The sequence below is a fragment of the Lathyrus oleraceus genome, chromosome 5 (genome assembly GCF_024323335.1).
Source record: "Lathyrus oleraceus cultivar Zhongwan6 chromosome 5, CAAS_Psat_ZW6_1.0, whole genome shotgun sequence".
Taxonomy (NCBI): Eukaryota; Viridiplantae; Streptophyta; class Magnoliopsida; order Fabales; family Fabaceae; genus Lathyrus; species Lathyrus oleraceus.
In genome coordinates this window covers 217,130,385-217,151,831 of record NC_066583.1, presented here as the reverse complement: position 1 = coordinate 217,151,831, position 21,447 = coordinate 217,130,385, and the positions used below count along the sequence as shown (strand labels likewise).

Below are 21,447 nucleotides of genomic sequence, written 5' to 3'. Positions count from 1 at the left end.
CATGACACTGTGTATGTCATCTGAAACAATCCTGCATGAACATGTCTTTCATTTAAGCTCCAGCAGGTACATCCATATCAGAAGTCTTGTCATTGTTTATGGCATTCTGAAACAATCCTGCATGCACATGTTCTTGAACTCCAGCAGGTACATAGGATATCTTATGTTAAGACATCACACATGACATCTTGTGAACACTCTTTGTTTTACCAAAATTGCTGCCAACACTTAGAATCAACAAAGCTCATCTATGATCACGTCCCTGCTGATCACCACTTGCTTATTCACTGGATCGAACAACTATATCCTTTAGTCGAATGATATCCTATCAGGATCATCTGACTCGACTTGTCATCAAGTTTTCTTCTCAACTGATCTGGCACATGTCTATGTGTTATAGATATAAACACCCTCATATGACTCAAGCTAGGCTTGACACCAGACCAACATTCTTCTGACATGATTCCTTCTAGCTTCTTCGTTGGACATTTGTTCAGGATATATGTCGCAGTCGACACAACTTCTCCCATAATTATTTGGGTAGATGCTTGCCTTTCAACATACTTCTAACCATATTCATAATGGTTCTATTCTTCCTTTCTGTGACTCCATTCTGTTGTGGAGTGTAGGGTGGCACCACCTCACGCACAATCCATTCTTTCACACATAATGCATCGAAATATTTCGACACATATTCTCCACCACCATCAGTCCTCAAACTCTTGATCTTTTGACCGCTCTATCTTTCGAACATAGATTTAAACTTGGCAAATACCTCGATCACTTCACTTTTCTTCTTGATAAGGTAAGACCACAATTTTCGACTGAAATCATCTATGGATGTAACAAAGTATTTATTACCTCCAATCGAATCCACCTGGAGATAACCACATACATCAGAGTATATGACTTCAAGAATTACCTTTGACCTGCTTCCTGCATCCTTACTGAAGTTGTTCTTATACTGCTTCGCCTGCACGCATTCTTCACACTTTATTTGGAATGTCAATTTCTGGTAATCCTGAAACCATATTTCTTCTCTTCAAATCTCTGATGTCTTTGAAGTTGAGATGACCAAGTCTATAATTCCATATCCATTAATCTCTGATGGCTGCTGTTGCAAGGCATTTATGCTCTGTCACATTAAGCTCAATCTTGAAGGTTCTATTATGAGACATTTGAGCCTTCAAGATCAACCTTCCATTTGAGTCGAGAACTCTCATCATCTTGTCTTTGATCGACACCTTGTAGTTCTTTTCAACTAACTGCCCTATGCCAAGCAAATGCTCTTCATGCCTGGTATGTACAACACATTTGAAATTACTGACCTCTTGCCATCTTTTCTCATAATCAGAACATCACCAACACCTTCAGCTGCTAGAGTGTTGTCATTTGCAAATTTCACTATGTTCTTCATTAAGGGCTTTATGTTTACAAACCAATATTTTCTTCTAGAGATGTGTGATGAGCATCCTGATTTCAAGTACCATTGGTCCTTGAATCACTCTTCTTCTCTTGCTGTAACCATCATCAACGTCTCTTCTTCTTCATGTTTCACCAACTTTGTATAAGTTTCTTGATTCTTCTGCTTTTCTGGGCAATCACTAGAATAATGACCATACCTTTGACAATTGTAACATTGAATGTGACTCTTGTCTGGCTTTTGACCACCACCTTTTCCTCTACCTACAATACCACCTCTTTGGTTGCCTTGGTTCCAGGGTTTTCTCTGATTCGACCAGTTTCCTTCTTGCTGATTTCGACCAGTCGAATTGTTATAACCTCCTCTGCCTTTGTTGCCATTCCAACTTCCTTTGCCTTTTTTTTGTTGATTGATCCTGCAAAGCCATATCACTATTCGATTTTCCTGCAGCTCTTTCTGTAAGAACAAAAATTGTTCTACAACAGATTCCTTGATTTTGATGATAACAAAGGATGAAACCAAAAATGGCACCCTAACGAAAAGTTTCTAAGTGTGCAGGGTTCTAAAGAAAGAAGGATGAAATCTGATGATGTCATCAGATACAGAACCAGATCAGAAGCATATTATCATATGATCAGAAGCATCTGAAGTGGATACACGTTCAAGAAAGTCTGACTCTGAGCAAAACAGCAAAGTATCAGAAGCATCTGAACAAGAAGTAAGCTCTAGAAGTTCTGACTCTGAACAATGCTATCTCTAAACTCCAGAACTTATCAGCGTTATCTGAAGAATCCATCAGAATCCAAAAGAGATAAACATCAGATGCAAGATTCCAAGATTCTCCAGAAACACAAATACTCTGAGCATAGATTTGCTAATCATGAAAGAGTAACGTTAAAGTCAAGTAAAGATTTGCAAATGGTTTTCCTAATTGAGAAAGAGACGTTAATCTCAAATTTCAATAAAGAAGATACTACTTGTGGTAAGTAGTCATTTCAAGGAGAGAAAGTTATCCTGCAGAAGCTATTTAAGTGATGGCGTAAATTCATTTTAATATCCACCAGTTTCAACTACTACTTCAACTGATCTATAAAATGGGCTGCAATCTACATTGAAGTTTTACAACACATACAAGCAGAAATTATACTGAAACATCAACACACAAGAAAAACACTCTTGCTCTCTAAGATCTTCACGAAGCTTTTGCTTATAACGTGAAAAACTCTTGTTCTTAATACTGTAATATTTGCTTTCTTATAAGCACTCTAGATTACATAAATCTTTCATCTATTGTTTGTTGATTTCCTCAAGTGACTCTGTGTAGTCTGTATACTTGAGAGGACTAAGAGATTTTTCTCTTAGACGTTGTTTGTAATCAATCTTTCAAGATTAGTGGATTAAGTCCTTGTTGAAGGCGAAATCACCTTGGCCGGGTGGACTGGAGTAGCTTTGTGTTATAAGCGAACCAGTATAAAATCATTGTGTGGTTTTCTTTTTGAAAAAGCGCTTATTTTCCAAACAATTCAAACCCCCCCTTTCTTGTTTTTCTCACCTTCAATTGGTATCAGAGCTCCGGCTCTGTTATTGATTTTCTAATCAAACACTTAACAGTGTAGAGAGATCCAGTACGAGAAAAACCATGGCCCACTCAAATGAAAGAGATAGTTACAATGCTAAGCCTCCTGTTTTTGATGGAGAGAAATTTGATTACTGGAAAGATAGAATCGAAAGTTTCTTTCTTGGTTATGACGCTGACCTCTGGGACATTGTCACAGATGGATACACACCTCCAGTCTCAGAAAATGGAGCTGAAGTTCCCAGAAATAAGATGTCAGAAGATCAGAAACGTATCTTCAAAAATCACCACAAGGCCAGAACAATACTTCTAAATGCTATATCATACAACGAATATGAAAAGATCACCAACAGAGAGACAGCCAAAGATATACTTGACTCTTTGAAGATGACTCATGAAGGAAACTCCCAAGTCAAAGAGACGAAGGCTCTGGCGCTTATCCAGAAATATGAAGCCTTCAAAATGGAAGATGACGAAGCTATAAAGGCTATGTTTTCTAGATTCCAAACTCTTATTGCAGGTCTCAAGGTGCTAGACAAAGGATACACAACTGCAGATCATGTTAAGAAGATAGTCAGAAGTCTGCCAAAGAAATGGAGACCTATGGTTACTGCTCTGAAGCTGTCAAAGGATCTGAACAATATCAGCCTTGAAGAACTTGTCAGTTCTCTCAGAAGCCATGAGATAGAACTAGAGGAAGATGAGCCTCAGAAAAGGAACAAGTCCGTAGCGCTAAAGTCCAGATCTGAAAGACGGAAACCTGACAGAACCAAAGCTCTCCAGGCAGAAACTGAAGATACTGACGACTCTGAACCAGAAGACTCTGATGATGAAGAAGAGTTGTCCCTACTAACCAGAAGAGTTAAGCAACTCTGGAAAAAGAGGAACAACAACTTCAGAAGACCAAGACCCAGAGGGGATCGATCTGAATCAACTTCAAAAGGTAAATCTAACAAAGATATTACCTGTTATGAATGTAAAGAAACAGGTCATTACAGGAATGAATGCCCCAAGCTAAAGAAAGACAACCCTAGAAAAGAAAGCTTCAAGAAGAATACCTTCAGGACAAAGAAAGGACTGATGGCTACCTGGGATGATAGTGAATCTGGATCATCAGAATCTGACTCTGATGAACAGGCCAATGTGGCACTTATGGCTACCACATCCAGGAGTAGCTCAGATGAAGAATCTGAAGAGGTATTTTCTGAACTTTCTCGATCTGATCTAGAATCTTGTTTGTCAGAAACTCTTAGCTCATATCAGAAATTAAAACAAAAGTTTAAAAACATTAAAGGCTGTCTTAAAGCAAAATTTGAAGAATGTAGTGAACTTGAGATGACAATTCTAGCACGAGAATATACAATCAGATCTTTAACACTAGAAAGAGATGGAGCAAAAAGAAAAAGCTTAGAATTAGAAGAAGCGTTGTCTCAAGCACCACAAACTTCAAATAAAATAATTTATAAATACGAAGAAGCCTTTCAAGAATTTCTGAAAAATGGGATAGATAGGAGTATTATGGCATCCATGATTTATGGAGTTAGTCAGAACAATAAAAAGGGAATTGGGTATGATTCTAAGGAAGATAAAACTTCTACCAGTAACCAACTTAAGTCTCCCTTTTCATATCATTACACACACACACAAGAACAAAAATTTAAAAATGCTAGAAAACCCAAAGTTATAAGAAACTCTGGGAAAACTAATCTGAAAGGACCCAAGAGATTCTGGGTACCAAAAGATAAGATTGTGTATGTTGCAGATATCCTATGCAGCAAAGTTCAGACACCAGTCATGGTACCTGGACTCTGGATGCTCGCGACACATGACGGGAAGAAAGTCTATGTTCCAAAATCTGGAACTTAAAGACGCTGGATTTGTAGGTTTCGGAGGAGATCAGAAAGGAAGGATCAGAGGCTCCGGAACTATTGGTAATGGTACTCTTCCCTCTATATCTGATGTTCTTTATGTAGAAGGATTAATGCATAACTTGTTATCCATAAGTCAATTAAGTGATAACGGTTATGATGTAATCTTCAATCAAAAAACATGTAAAGCCATTAATCAGAACGATGGCTCTGTCCTTTTCACAGGCAAGAGGAAAAACAACATTTACAAAATAAATCTTTCTGATTTAAAAGATCAAAATGTTAAATGTCTAATGTCAGTTCACGAAGAGCAATGGGTATGGCATAGACGCTTGGGCCACATTAGCATGAGGAAACTTTCTCAGCTAACTAAACTCGAGTTAGTCAGAGGCCTACCTAAACTGAAGTTTTCTTCAGATGCTCTGTGTGAAGCTTGTCAGAAAGGAAAAATTTCAAAAACATCTTTTAAAAAGAAAAATGTTGTTTCTACCTCTAAGCCTCTGGAACTTCTTCATATTGACTTATTTGGTCCTGTGAAAACAGCATCAGTTAATGGAAAGAAGTATGGACTAGTCATTGTTGATGATTACAGTCGCTGGACATAGGTAAAATTCCTAAAGCACAAGAGTGAGTCTCACTCTGTATTCACCAGTTTCTGTTCCAAAGTGCAAAAAGAATTTGACTCTAAAATTATTAGAGTCAGAAGTGATCATGGTGGAGAATTTGAAAACAAAGATTTTGAAGAATTATTTGATTCTAATGGAATATCCCATGATTTCTCCTGCCCTAGAACTCCACAACAAAACAGAGTTGTAGAGAGGAAGAATAGGACACTCCAAGAGATGGCCAGAACCATGATCAATGAAACTAATGTAGCAAAGCACTTTTGGGCAGAAGCTGTAAATACAGCGTGTTACATTCAGAATAGAATCTCTATAAGATCTATTCTAGAAAAGACTCCCTATGAACTGTGTAAAGGAAGAAAACCAAACATTTCATATTTTCATCCTTTTGGATGTTCTTGCTTTATATTAAATACTAAAGAACATCTGAACAAGTTTGATTCCAAAGCACAGAAAGGTATTATGTTAGGATACTCAGAACGCTCTAAAGGCTACAGAGTATACAACACAGAAACCAAAATTGTGGAAGAATCAATTCATGTCAGATTTGATGATAAGCTTGACCCTGAAAAGTCAAAGCTAGTTGAAAAGTTTGCAGATTTGGAAATCACTCTTGTAGAATCTGATAAAAATCCAGAAGCAACTGTCACTCAGAACTCTGAAGAAATTAAATCTCCAGAAATCCCAAAGAAAGTTAAAAGTCGTATCAATGTATCTGAAGATTTGATTCTGGGAAAAAAGGACGAACCTGTCAGAACCAGATCTACCTTCAGGACTTCTGAAGATACTCCTCTGGGACTAGTGTCTCTGATTGAGCCTATGTCTTGTGATGAAGCACTTCAGGATAACTACTGGGTTTCAGCCATGCAAGAAGAATTAGATCAATTCTCAAAGAATGATGTCTGGGATCTCGTTCCTAAACCCAGAAGCACTCATGTCATTGGAACCAGATGGGTTTTCAGAAACAAGCTGAACGAGAAAGGAGAAGTCGTCAGAAACAAGGCTCGACTGGTAGCTCAAGGTTACAGTCAACAAGAAGGTATTGACTATAATGAAACCTTTGCTCCAGTCGCGAGGTTAGAATCTATTCGTCTTCTTGCATCTTTTGCTATTAATCACTCTATCAAATTATACCAAATGGATGTCAAGAGTGCATTCCTTAATGGTTATATTTCAGAAGAAGTGTATGTCAACCAACCTCCAGGTTTTGAAAATTCAAATTTTCCAGAACATGTTTTTAAACTTAAGAAATCCTTATATGGACTTAAACAAGCTCCCAGAGCTTGGTATGAACGATTAAGCAATTTTCTTCTGGAACAAAATTTTATCAGAGGAAAAGTTGATTCTACACTCTTCTGTAAAAACCTTAATAATGATCTCATGATATGCCAGATTTACGTTGATGATATTATTTTTGGTTCTGCTAATATCTCTGTTTGCCAAGAATTTTCTAAGTTAATGCAGGCAGAATTTGAAATGAGTTTAATGCAAGAACTAAAGTTCTTTCTGGGAATTCAAATTAATCAAACTCCAGAAGTCACGTACATTCATCAAAGCAAGTACATTAAAGACGTTCTGAAGAAGTTTGACATGACTGAATGCAACTCTGCAAAAACTCCCATGCACCCAACTTGCATTCTTGAAAAGGAAGAGGTAAGCAACAAGGTTTGTCAGAAGCTCTATCGAGGTATGATAGGCTCTCTTCTCTATCTGACTGCTACTCGTCCTGATATTCTCTTTAGTGTCTGTCTTTGTGCCAGATTCCAATCAGATCCTAGAGAATCTCATTTAACAGCAGTTAAGAGAATTCTTAAGTATCTGAAAGGAACTCCTAACCTGGGCCTGATGTATGAGAAAACATCAGAGTATAGACTCTTGGGTTACTGTGATGCAGATTATGCAGGAGATAGAATAGAACGAAAAATCACTTCTGGAAATTGCCAGCTTCTGGGAAACAATCTGATATCCTGGGCTAGCAAAAGACAATCAACAATTGCTCTATCAACTGCAGAAGCAGAATATATCTCAGCGTCACTATGCACAACTCAGATGCTCTGGATGAAGCATCAGTTAGAAGATCTGCAAATCTTTGAGAGTAACATTCCTATCTTTTGTGATAATACTGCTGCTATTTGTTTAAGTAAGAATCCCATTCTACATTCCAGAGCCAAACACATTGAAATAAAACATCATTTTATCAGAGACTATGTTCAGAAAGGGATAGTAACTTTGAAGTTCATTGATACAGAACATCAATGGGCAGATATCTTTACTAAGCCTCTAGCTGAAGATAGATTTCTTTTTATCTTAGAACATCTGAACATTAAAAATTGCCCTGAGTAAAGTATGGCTCTGAAAATGAAAAATGAGACTCTGATAAAAACAAATATTCTTCTGCCTCTGACTCTGATACTTCTACCAGTTAAGAAGATATCTGAGTTAGAAATCTCCAGGAACCAATCTTTTGATATTCCTGAAGATCAGATACATCAACACGTGGAGCACTAAGCGTCTAACCCTAGAACTTCTAGACAGCTGTCAAAGGAAATTCAAAGGACAGACGTTTGAAATCTCCTTGAGCAGTGTGCGTAGTGTTGGGATTAGACATTCATTAATTAGCTGTAATCATTTTTCCCCCAAGCGTGCAATCTTGAGCTGTGTACTAACGCAATTTAATGTGTCGTTTTGCATGTGTTTTTACTTAGAGTATTTAAACACTTTTCTCACATTTCACACACTTATCACTCTCACTCACTCTCAAACCCTCTCTAAAACCCTAAACCTCTCTGAAGCATTCTCTGCAACTCTCAATCTTCATCTTCTTCTTCACCATGGACGCTCAACAACAACAAGTCTTTAACTTCTCTCAAGAAATGGAATCAAGCTCTACTGCTCAAACTTCAAGCATTCCAACTCCAACGGTTACAGGCGTCACCATCACCCCTGTTTACAAAGAACCCCATGTTCTTGACCGTGAACGCCATATTAACCTTTCAACCCCTTTTGAAGGACTGGACGTGTTGTGTGAATCGCTAGTAGATTTCGACAACTTGAAGAGAAATGGCGTTGATCTCACTGAAGAACTTCGTAAACAAGGGTGGGAAAACTACTTCCAAAGGCTTTATGGTCCTGTTTACCCTCTTCTCATCAAGGAGTTCTGGAGATTTGCAGATGCAGATGACCATTTCATCGTCTCCTATGTTCTGGGGGTAAAGATTGTAATTACTGAAGGGTCAATTGCCTCTTTACTGAACATGGAGAGAGCTGGAGGAAAAAGGATTTACAACATCCCTCCTAGGTCAAAGCGCATTACTGATGTAATCAATCCAACAATCTTCAAACCCAACACTGAAGGAAATCCTTCAAAGAACAAAGAGCTGCATCAGAACCTCAGAGTGTGGCTGAAGATCATTCTGGGAACTATTCACCACCGTCCAGCCTCTAACTCCTCTGACTACATCAATGCAGATCAGAAATGCATTCTGTATTGCATTCAGAAGGGTGTGAAGATCTGCCTCCCTGCTCTCCTTTTCAGATACCTCAGAGATTCTGTCAGAGAAACCAGAAACAATATGAAGCCCAGATCCTACATCCCTCTGGGAAGATTGCTATCTGATGTTTTCATCGAGAATGGACTGGTAGATCATCTGGAAAAGACCAAACTGATGGATGATCTGGCAATAGATACTGGGAAGCCTCTGAATGCCAGAAATCTCAAGAGTATGGGGATAATTAAGAAGATTCAAGTCAGACCCACTCTGGACACATCCTAGGATTCTTTGAAAGATCAGAGGAAGATGCCTCATGGCCTTGCCAGGTTCTTCAAGAATGAACCCAGAGATGCTGTTGTTATCTATCTTCAGCGTCTGCTGGATGATGGTGTTGACATCTCTGACTTCAGCCTCGACGACTGTCTGGATTCAGAAGAAGACTTCGTCAGATACAAGAGAGGTCTCTCTGAGAAGAAGATAGCATCACAGGCAAAGAAGGCAAGAATTGGAGAAGCTTCTGGAAGCAGATCTTCAGCTCCTCTGAAGACTTCGTCAGATACTGGTACGTTTGTTCCTCCCATTACCTCTGTACCTCCGATGGTTTCCTCTACCCCTTCCTCTAATATTCTCTTAACACCACCCATTTATACAACCTCTGAAATCCCACCTTCAACCATCAGAACCTCTCAGCCTTCACCAGTCTTAAATATCGCCCGTACATTCATACCTCCTTCTAAACCTGAACAAATAAACCAAAACACTCCCTCTTCATCATCCTCAGAACCAGAATCACCCCCATATGTTTCTATCTCCTCTGACCAAGAATATTCTGACCCTGACTCCCCAACCATAGCTCAAATTTATGCTCAAAAATTCGCTTCACAACAACCAACAGAACCTGAAATAACTTCACCACCACAACAAACAACTACCCTTACTTCTGAAATACAACCTTCTGAAGACCAGCCCTCTGACCTTCCCACTTCTGATATCAACCCACCAAACATCTCTGCTGCACCTGAATCAGAAACTGAAACTGAACCTTTAGACTTAAACCCTCTTTACGCTTCACCCCAAAGATCTGAACCTGAACCAGAATCAGAACCTCTAACTCTAAATCTCAGCCCTCCACCATCTTCACCTCAAACCTCTGAACCAAACCTTTCTGTACCTACCCTTGAGGAAGCCATCATGCTGGTAGCAGGGGCTTCAGTACAAAAGGTCAAGTCTCTGACCACTAACTCTGAAGTCAGTGATGATCCTGAATCTGTAAGGACACACTGAAACAGAGTCATTGGTTGGATGACCTCTGAGGCTTTTAGGCTGAAGAACATCTCTGAACAAGTCAGAAATGGCTACATCAGAGATGCTAAGGCAAGACTCCAGGAACGACTTTCCAGAGAAGCTGCTGAAGAAGCCAGAAGGCTAGAGGAAGAGAGGCTTGCGCGAGAAGCTGAAGAGGCTAGAAGGCTGGAAGAAGAAAGAGCAAGGGAAGCAGAAATCCTAAGGTTAAAGGAAGGTGAAGCTAAGGCTCTGGCGGATGCTGAAGCGCAAGCTGCTGCTGAAACTGAAGCGCAGGCTGCTGCTGAAGCACAGCAGGCTCTGACTCTGGGGGAGTCCTCTTCTGTTATCCCTATGGTTCTTCAGACTCTGAAAGAACTTAAGAAAGATCAGAATGAACTCCGGGCCAGAATGGACAAGCAAGATATTGTCAACGACAACATCCAGAATATGCTTGCTATGTTGCTTCAGAGAATGCCTCCGCCTCCGAACCCCTAGACACTTAGGATTTTTGTTTGCCTGTTGTTTTGTTTTTGCTTTCTGATGTTTTCATGTTCTTGTTGCCTTTGTGCTTTTATCTGAATACAAGTTTTTCTCTTAATTTATTTATTTTTTGCTGTCTTTTTGATTCTGACAAAAAGGGGGAGAAGTCATTAATAGCTCTGATGAAAATATTGTCTAATACCTTAAGCATTCTGCAACATATTTTTCTTAAAAATAAATTTATCTAACCTGGAATTTATCTAACCTGGACTTAAGAAATTGCAGAAAGTATCAAGAAACCTCTTTACTTAGAAGCTCTGGTAAGAACTTCTGAACTCCCTAGCACTATCTCAGGGGGAGCTTCTGTCTATCTGATATGATATTATTCATGTTTCATCTACTAATTAAGTTTGTTTTGTCATCATCAAAAAGGGGGAGATTGTAAGAACAAAAATTGTTCTACAACAGATTCCTTGATTTTGATGATAACAAAGGATGAAACCAAAAATGGCACCCTAACGAAAAGTTTCTAAGTGTGCAGGGTTCTAAAGAAAGAAGGATGAAATCTGATGATGTCATCAGATACAGAACCAGATCAGAAGCATATTATCATATGATCAGAAGCATCTGAAGTGGATACACGTTCAAGAAAGTCTGACTCTGAGCAAAACAGCAAAGTATCAGAAGCATCTGAACAAGAAGTAAGCTCTAGAAGTTCTGACTCTGAACAATGCTATCTCTAAACTCCAGAACTTATCAGCGTTATCTGAAGAATCCATCAGAATCCAAAAGAGATAAACATCAGATGCAAGATTCCAAGATTCTCCAGAAACACAAATACTCTGAGCATAGATTTGCTAATCATGAAAGAGTAACGTTAAAGTCAAGTAAAGATTTGCAAATGGTTTTCCTAATTGAGAAAGAGACGTTAATCTCAAATTTCAATAAAGAAGATACTACTTGTGGTAAGTAGTCATTTCAAGGAGAGAAAGTTATCCTGCAGAAGCTATTTAAGTGATGGCGTAAATTCATTTTAATATCCACCAGTTTCAACTACTACTTCAACTGATCTATAAAATGGGCTGCAATCTACATTGAAGTTTTACAACACATACAAGCAGAAATTATACTGAAACATCAACACACAAGAAAAACACTCTTGCTCTCTAAGATCTTCACGAAGCTTTTGCTTATAACGTGAAAAACTCTTGTTCTTAATACTGTAATATTTGCTTTCTTAGAAGCACTCTAGATTACATAAATCTTTCATCTATTGTTTGTTGATTTCCTCAAGTGACTCTGTGTAGTCTGTATACTTGAGAGGACTAAGAGATTTTTCTCTTAGACGTTGTTTGTAATCAATCTTTCAAGATTAGTGGATTAAGTCCTTGTTGAAGGCGAAATCACCTTGGCCGGGTGGACTGGAGTAGCTTTGTGTTATAAGCGAACCAGTATAAAATCATTGTGTGGTTTTCTTTTTGAAAAAGCGCTTATTTTCCAAACAATTCAAACCCCCCCTTTCTTGTTTTTCTCACCTTCACTTTCAGCCATTCTTTGTTCATGAGATTCAAGTGTCCCTTGAAGCTATTCCTTTGTCAGTTTTGACAAATCTTTCGACTCTTCTATGGCTACTACCACGTGGTCGAACTTTGGAGCCAACGACCTCAAGATCTTTCCAACAACAAATCTTGATGTCAACACTTCTCCATATGCCTTGATTTGATTCACCAGTTTTGTAACCTTGGTGAAGAAATCAGTTATACTTTCATTGTCTTCCATCTGAAGCAATTCATACGTCCTTTTGTGAGTTTGTAACCTCACCTCTTTCACCTTCTCTGCGCCTCCAAACGATTTCTCCAGAATTTCCCATGCTTCTTTCGCTGACTCTGCATCACTAACCTTTTCAAAGTTATCTGCATCAACACATTGATGGATTATAAAGAGAATTTTATAATATTTCTTCTTCAATTCTTTATATGCAGCCTTTTCTTGATCTGTCGCGGCTTCTACAAGTGTTGTTACTCCTTCCTTCACAAGATCCCAAAGATCTCGATAACAAAACACAACATTTATTTGCTTGCACGAATTCTCATAATTGTTGTTCTTGAGAATTGGAAGATTTGCTGGAAAATGCCCGTTTGGATGATTCGTTGCCATGGTGATTTTCTTCCCACGAATCGTTTCAACCGGAGCTCTTGATACCAGATGTTAGAAATCCCCCAAAATTTATGGATAATTTCAATCAATCTTGATGAACAAGATTGTTATTGCCCATACAATAGCAATGAAAAAATAAGAAGAATGGAGAAAGAAAGAGTGTAAAGAACGATGAAGGAGAAGAAGAATTAAATTCTACAGAGTTTCTCTTTGCCCACAAACTGTGAAAGACTTGTTATTCACTTTGCAACTGCAAAATACTGTGAATAAAATGTTAGGGATACTCTATTCACTTCATTACAAGAATAAGATTTACTCCCTCTATTTATATATTTAGGTTAACTTGGACCTCAAGCCAAAGCCCAAAACTATAAAAGCCCAAAATAACTAACACTACTAAAATAGGCCTAAGTCGAAAGCATGTGTGAAGCAACATGCTTTGACACTTTTACACACTAACACAACTCAACACACTAGGTGGTTCGACACTTCCTTGCTTTGTTGAGCAACCTGCTTCGATACAAAGAATTACAATTCAATAGGACACACCCTAATCACATATATTTCAGTTGTTTTTGAGCTAAGCCCTAATTATATGCCTGAATTTAATTTGGATATGCATCTCCATGTACCTTACAGAGGTGCATTTTTGGAACCTATTGAACTAGAAACAAATGCAGAAACGAAATAGATTCAAAAACAGAGATATATTAACATTGATTACATAAAAAACAAAATATTACATAGACAATCGTTAACATAAATCAAACATTATATTTCAACATCAAGATGAACGTTTCAACATCTTTATAATATCTTCGATCGATCTTGTAATCGTCGAATCCAGCTCGATCAAACCTTTCTATTGTGTAATAGTTAAATGTATTCCGCATAACTCTTAAGTTTGCATCCATCTTTAGCGCAAAGTTGTTGAACTAGATCTTTCCTTCGTTGTCAATCGAGGGTGAACGGTACTTGAGCTTTACAATTTTTCAATTATTGAGTACTACAAGAGATTCTCCAGTGTGTTTCATATTGATAACATGAAATTATATCACATTTTAGGACTTAATTCAATTAAATTATATTATTATTTACTTTAATTTATTTCATTTTATCAGATATTACGCGGTATTTCCTTTCTATTTATCTCAGGTAGTCTATTTGAAGCAAAAGTAAAAAAAGGAAGGAAAGGAGGTGCAAAAAGAAGTTTTTGGAAACAAATAGCAAAAGCCAAGCCCAGCCCAAAGAAGGCACATGCGTTGTGCCTGTGACGAGCGTCACAGAGGTTGTGACGAGCGTCATGCTGTATACACTTGTGTGACGAGCGTCACACATGGTGTGACGGACGTCACACCATTCCCCTACATTTTTGCCTTCAGAGACGTTGAGTCCTATTTGCACGCTGAATCCTATTTCCACGCCTATACCTTCGTTACGTGAAGACCCTTTGACGCGGACTACTTCTGAAGACCGTTACGGAAAGTGCCAATATAAATACCAGCTTTGCAAACCCTTCCTCGGTTCCACGCTTCCAGACAGTTTCCAGTTTTCGTTTTTTTTTGCATTTTTTCTTTTTCCAGCAGCTTAAGCATATTCCTTATAGTGCTTCTTTTATAATTTTTAGATTCTTTCTTTTGCAATTCTATTTTCTTTTATAGCACTTAATTAATTTTTCACACAATAGTTTCTACACCAGAAACTATTGTGTACCTTTTACCGGATCTAACCTTACGTTAGAATCTAGTTTTTTTATTCCTTCGCTTTATTTTTCTGCCTGATTGAAGAACTCAAGAACAAATCCAACCGGTCTGTGGTGGAGTGTTCAAGACTGCTATTTAATTATTCAGGTTCTATATTTATTTGTTGAATTTATATATGCTTGTTTTTACTATTAATTTATACTGCTTGCCTGCGATGAATCTGTTTATGCATGATGTTTATTTAAGTCTGTTTAGCATGTCTGGCTAATTTATTTAGATATCGGTATGTAAAGTAAGCGGAATGAAGGAATCAAAACTAAGTTGGTTTAATTAAGTTTAAAATTAAAATCACTCTTTTTACGGTCTCAATTTACAGGTTTAATAACAAAGTTTTTGTACGAAAGTAAAAGACATAAATAAGTTAAAATCAATAGAGCGAGAGTTTGAGGTTTTGACTGGACAGTGTAAATTGGACATTAGTTCTAGATTAGGGCGAGAGCAATTTTTAGAGTTAATTAAATTCTAACCTTTTTCAAAAAGTATTTTTAAAGATTGAATGTGAGGACGAGAGTTAAGCATTTGAATTTAATTATATAACCTAAGTCAACAGAGCGAGAGTTTGAGATAAGGGTGTTTAAACGATTAGTGTTTTCTTAAAAAGAGTTTCTACGGATTCTATTGTCTTCAAAAAGTGATTTTTGACTTAACTATAAGTGACAACTACGTTAATATAAAATCATAGTTTATTCAACAGAGCGAGAGTTTGAGATAAAACTTTTAACCAATAGTGTCAACTGAAAAGATTTACTTTAAAACCAAGAAACCAATAAAGAATTGATTCCCTAATTACGACGAATTACATACCGATATCCGCTTATTAGATATTAATTTTAGATCTTATTTTAGTTCTAGTTTTTTCCCCCAAAAATCAAAGTATTACCTGCCTTAGCTTTACGAAGTAACCTTAGATAACGGTATATCGATTCATAAGTCCCTGTGGGATCGATATCTTTTAAAACTACGCGATAGAACTGTGCACTTGCAGTTTGTACCCCAAATTCGACTCATAAAGTCGCAATCAAGTTTTTGGCGCCGTTGCCGGGGATTTTTATTTAGTCGATATCGTAACTCTTCTGTTACGCTGTAGAGACTAAGGCTTTTCTTTCTCTTTTCTTTCTTTCGTTGATTTGTATGCCACGCACTCGCTCACAAGGCGAGCCGTTCTACTTACGAATCAACGATATTGAACTATATCTCCGAGTCTTACGACGAATTCGGGAATATCGTGCTGCAAACAATCTCCCTCCTGTAGAACTTCCTGATTTCAAAAATATTTTCCCTTCGATACCCGAGATGACAGAACCAGCTCGTGCTCTTAGAGATTACGCCGCTCCATCGCAAGATGAACCGCATTCAAGTATTGCTCCACCCGCAATCGAAGCAAACAACTTTGAACTCAAACCTTCACTGTTGCAGGCAGTGCAACAGAACCAATTCTCTGGAAATCCTACTGAGGATCCTAACCTTCATTTATCCGTATTTGTCCAATACGCTGATACTGTTAAAGCTAATGGTGTCACTTCAGAGGCAATTCGACTTCGTCTTTTTCCTTTCTCACTAAGAGATAGCGCTAGAAGATGGCTTCAATCTCTTCCTTCCAACTCAGTCACCACATGGAACGAGTTGAAGAAAGTCTTTCTTGCTTGATATTTTCCGCCAAGCAAAACAGCTATGTTAAGAGCCCAAATAAATGGATTTAAACAGAAAGATAACGAGTCTCTTTTCGAAGCATGGGAAAGATACAAAGACATGATGAGACTTTGTCCACACCATGGTTTAGAAGACTGGTTAGTAATTCATACATTCTATAATGGTCTCCTGTACAACACGAGGTTAACAATAGATGTCGCCGCAGGTGGTGCACTAATGAACAAACCTTATGCTGACGCTTACCAACTTATCAAAAGCATGGCTCAAAACCACTATCAGTGGGGAACCGAACGAACAATGGTGGAAAAACCTCAAACGAAAACTGGCATGTACGAGATAAGTAACCTTGATCATGTTAATGCAAAAGTGGATGCTCTGGTCCAAAAAATTGAAAGTTTAAATGTATCACCTCCAGCCACCGTAGTCGCCATAACTCAGAATTGCGAAGTCTGTGGAATCCAAGGTCACACTCCTGCAGATTGTCAACTCCTAACAGGAATCCAAGCGGAGCAAGTAAACTATGCTCAAGGAAGCCCCTACTCACACACCTATAACTCAAATTGGAAGAATCATCCCAATTTTTCATATAAGAGTAATAATGCTCTATACGCACCTGGACAATCTCCAAATCAAGCCCCAGCTATACCTCCGGGATATCAGAAGCCGATCCCATCTACATCTAACAATAACGCCCCTAGGAAATCCAATTTGGAAATCATGATGGAAAACTTTATAGCTTCTCAACAGCAAACCAATAAAGATTTCTTAAACCAGAATGTACACACTGGCGAACAAATTAAACAACTAGCAAGTAAAGTAGATGCCCTGGCTACTCATAACAAAATGCTGGAAACGCAAATATCACAAGTAGCTCAACAACAAGCGCCTACTGCTGCCCCAACTGGTACATTTCCTGGCCAACCCCAACCTAACCCGAGAAGCCACGCTCATGCAATTATACTGAGAAGTGGAACGGAAGTGGAAGGACCGTCTGACCCAAGGATAGAAAACCAAAACTCTAAAAGGTCAACTGAGGAGGAAAGTGAACCTAAGGAAAAGGAAGAAAGGAATAAGGAAACCGTAGAAAAGAAGGAACCTTATGTACCTCCACCACCTTATAAACCACCTATCCCTTACCCTCAAAGGCTTATTAAAACCAAAGATTCGGGCCAATTCAAAAAATTTGTCGACCTTCTAAAACAATTAAACGTCACAATTCCGTTTACAGAAGCTATTACGCAGATGCCTTCATATGCTAAGTTCTTAAAAGAAATTCTTTCTAATAAAAGGAAACTTGAAGATAGCGATACCGTTACACTCACCGCTGAATGTAGCGCTATAATACATAATATGCCTCCTAAACTTAAAGACCCAGGTAGTTTCTCTATACCCTGTCACATAGGAAAATTTGTCATTGACAAAGCCTTATGCGATTTAGGAGCCGGTATTAGTGTTATGCCTTTATCCATATGCAAGAGACTTGAAATGGGAGAATTAAGACCAACTAAAATGTTTGTGCAACTAGCAGATCGTTCCGTCAAATATCCTGTAGGAATTCTTGAAAACGTTCCAGTGCGCATAGGTCAATTCTACATTCCAACTGATTTTATAATTATGGATATTAAAGAAGATGAAGTTACACCCATTATACTGGGGAGACCGTTCTTAGCAACTGCCGGTGCAATCATAGACGTAAAACGAGGACGACTCACTTTCGAAGTAGGAGAAGAGAAAATTGAGTTCATTCTTTCCCAATTTTTGAAAGCACCTGCAATAGAAGATACATGTTACTTCATGGATATCATCGATGAATGCATAAAAGAAACGGAGTTAGAAAAAGACAAATCATCTGACTATCTTGTAGAAGACAAACTTAACCAATGTTTAGCAATAACACCGGACCCTACGCAATGCCTTAAGAAACCAACCTTAGACCTGAAAACACTTCCCAAGAATCTAAGATATGAATTCCTAGACTTAGAGCTTGAACGACCAGTGATAGTTAATGCTGACCTAGGAAGACTCGAAACAGAAAAACTCCTGCATATCTTAAGAAAATATCCAACCGCACTAGGTTACAACATCACCGATCTTAAAGGAATAAGTCCTTCTATTTGTATGCACCGCATCATGCTAGAAGAAGACTGTAAAACTTCTAGGGAACACCAGAGGAGACTAAACCCGATCCTGAGTGAGGTAGTGAAGAAGGAAATAACCAAGTTATTAGAGGCAGGTATCATATATCCTATATCTGACAGCAAATGGGTTAGTCCTGTACACGTAGTACCAAAGAAAGGAGGTATAATAGTCATTGAAAATGAAAAAGGAGAAACTATAACCAAACGAATCGAATCGGGTTGGAGAATGTGCATTGACTATAGGAAACTAAACAAAGCAACCCGAAAAGATCATTTCCCTTTACCATTCATTGACCAGATGTTAGAACGATTAGCAAAACATTCACATTTCTGCTATCTAGACGGTTACTCAGGTTTCTTTCAAATACCAATTCATCCTGATGACCAAGAAAAGACAACGTTCACGTGCCCTTTTGGTACCTTCGCTTATAGACTAATGCCGTTTGGCTTATGTAATGCTCCTGCAACTTTCCAAAGATGCATGATGGCAATATTCGCCGATTTTCTAGAAAACATCATGGAAGTATTTATGGATGACTTTTCCGTATGCGGACAAAGCTTTGAAGAATGTCTTGAAAACCTGGAGAGAGTTCTAGAGCGATGTGTAAAAGTAAACCTAGTACTTAATTGGGAAAAATGCCACTTCATGGTACAAGAAGGAATTGTTTTAGGACACATCATCTCAAATAGAGGAATTGAAGTAGACAGGGCCAAAATAGAGGTAATCAAAAACCTTCAACCTCCGAAAACTGTGAGAGAAGTACGAAGCTTCTTAGGACATGCCGGTTTTTACCGACGATTCATTAAAGACTTCTCTAAAATAACTAAACCGTTGACCGGATTATTGATGAAAGATGCTGAATTCATATTCGACAATAAATGTTTAGAAGCATTTCAAACGCTAAAACAAGCACTGATCTCCGCACCCATAATGCAGACACCAGATTGGAATGAACCATTCGAAATAATATGTGATGCCAGTGATTACGCTGTAGGTGCTGTTTTAGGACAACGAAAGGATAAAAAGCTTCATGTTATATATTACGCAAGTAGAACTCTAGATGAAGCACAAATGAATTACGCCACAACCGAGAAAGAACTTCTTGCAGTAGTGTTTGCGCTAGATAAATTTCGTTCTTACTTGGTCGGAGCCAAAATTATCATCTACACTGACCACGCTGCTATCAAATACCTCTTAACAAAAAAAGATGCTAAACCTAGACTCCTAAGGTGGATCCTGTTGCTACAAGAGTTCGATTTGGAAATCAAAGACAAGAAAGGAACTGAAAACGTAGTAGCAGATCACCTCTCTATACTTGAGAACCTTGAACCGGAAAGAACATCAATTAACGATGATTTCTCGTACGATAAACTTATAGCTACCTTAGAAGAAAATAAAGCTGATAAACAGGTAGAAACCACCTTAGCCATATCTGTTACACCGTGGTACGCTGACCTCGTCAATTATTTAGCTGCCGGAATAGTTCCACCTACCTTATCCTACCAACAGAAGAAACGATTCTTCTATGACATAAAACATTATTACTGGGATGACCCCTTACTTTTTAAAAGAGGCCCCGATGGTATTTTCTGTCGGTGTATACCCGAAGAAGAGGTAGAAAATATAATCCAACACTGTTACTCCGCTCCTTATGGTGGACACGCAAGTACATCCAAGACCTGCTCTAAAATCCTACAAGCCGGTTTTTATTGGCCAAGTATATGGAAGGATGTACATGCAGCTATTAAGAAATGTGACAGATGTCAACGCACAGGAAACATATCTAGACGTGACGAGATGCCACAAAAGGGCGTTTTGGAAGTAGAGATTTTCGACGTGTGGGGAATAGACTTCATGGGACCTTTTCCATCCTCTTTCGGTAACAAATACATACTCGTGGCAGTTGACTACGTATCAAAATGGATTGAAGCTATAGCTTCCCCAACTAACGACACACGAGTAGTAACTAGACTCTTTAAGAATATAATATTTCCAAGGTTTGGTGTCCCAAGAATAGTAGTCAGTGATGGTGGATCGCATTTCATATCCAAAGTACTCGAAAAACTACTGCTTAAGTATGGCGTAAGACATAGAGTAGCGACACCTTACCACCCTCAAACCAGTGGGCAAGTGGAAGTATCTAACAGAGAAATCAAACAGATACTAGAGAAAACAGTCGCCACTTCAAGGAAAGACTGGTCATTGAAATTACCAGAAGCTTTATGGGCTTACCGAACTGCTTACAAAATGCCCATAGGGACAACCCCATTTAAGCTAATTTATGGAAAATCCTGTCACCTACCGGTAGAATTAGAATATAAAGCCTATTGGGTTATTAAAAATCTAAATTTAAACTATAAAGCCGCCGGTGAAAAGAGAATCCTTGATATAAGCAAATTAGAGGAACTCAGAAGAGACGCTTACGAAAATGCCAGAATCTACAAAGAAAGAACAAAATAATGGCATGACAAGCGCATATCAAGGAAAATCTTCAAACAAGGCGATACAGTCCTTTTATTTAACTCCAGACTAAAGTTATTTCCGGGAAAACTACGATCTAGATGGTCAGGTCCTTTTCAAATCACCAATGTTTTTCCCAGTGGAGCAGTAGAAATTAAAGGCAAATCTATGGAACCATTTACCATAAACGGGCAACGTCTAAAACATTATCACTATGCAGAAAACAATGAAGATTCGCAAGTCTTGCACTTAGACGAAATGCCTCCAGAAATTATAGATTATAATTGATTGTTTTTTTTTTGTCGAGCTTACGACATTAAACAAAGCGCTTAGTGGGAGACAACCCACAAATATTTTATTATTTCCTTATTCTATTACTATTTTTCTATTTCTTCCTTAATTATTCTCTTAATTTTTGTTTAGTATTCGTTCTTAATTTATTTTAATTTATTAAAAACTTTTCTCTTCTTTCGGCATTTGGCCAAATCCTGACTAAAACTCTTGTTTTTCTTTTCTCTAGCTAACACTAACCT

General features: G+C 38.1%; 1 non-coding gene across 1 annotated transcript; it reads right to left on the bottom strand.

The window, feature by feature from the left end:
• Positions 1-16,336: 16,336 nt before the first annotated feature.
• LOC127088771 (small nucleolar RNA R71) lies at positions 16,337-16,443 on the bottom strand. Its single transcript, XR_007790589.1, has one exon. It is a non-coding gene; the product is annotated as a small nucleolar RNA R71 (small nucleolar RNA).
• Positions 16,444-21,447: the final 5,004 nt, after the last annotated feature.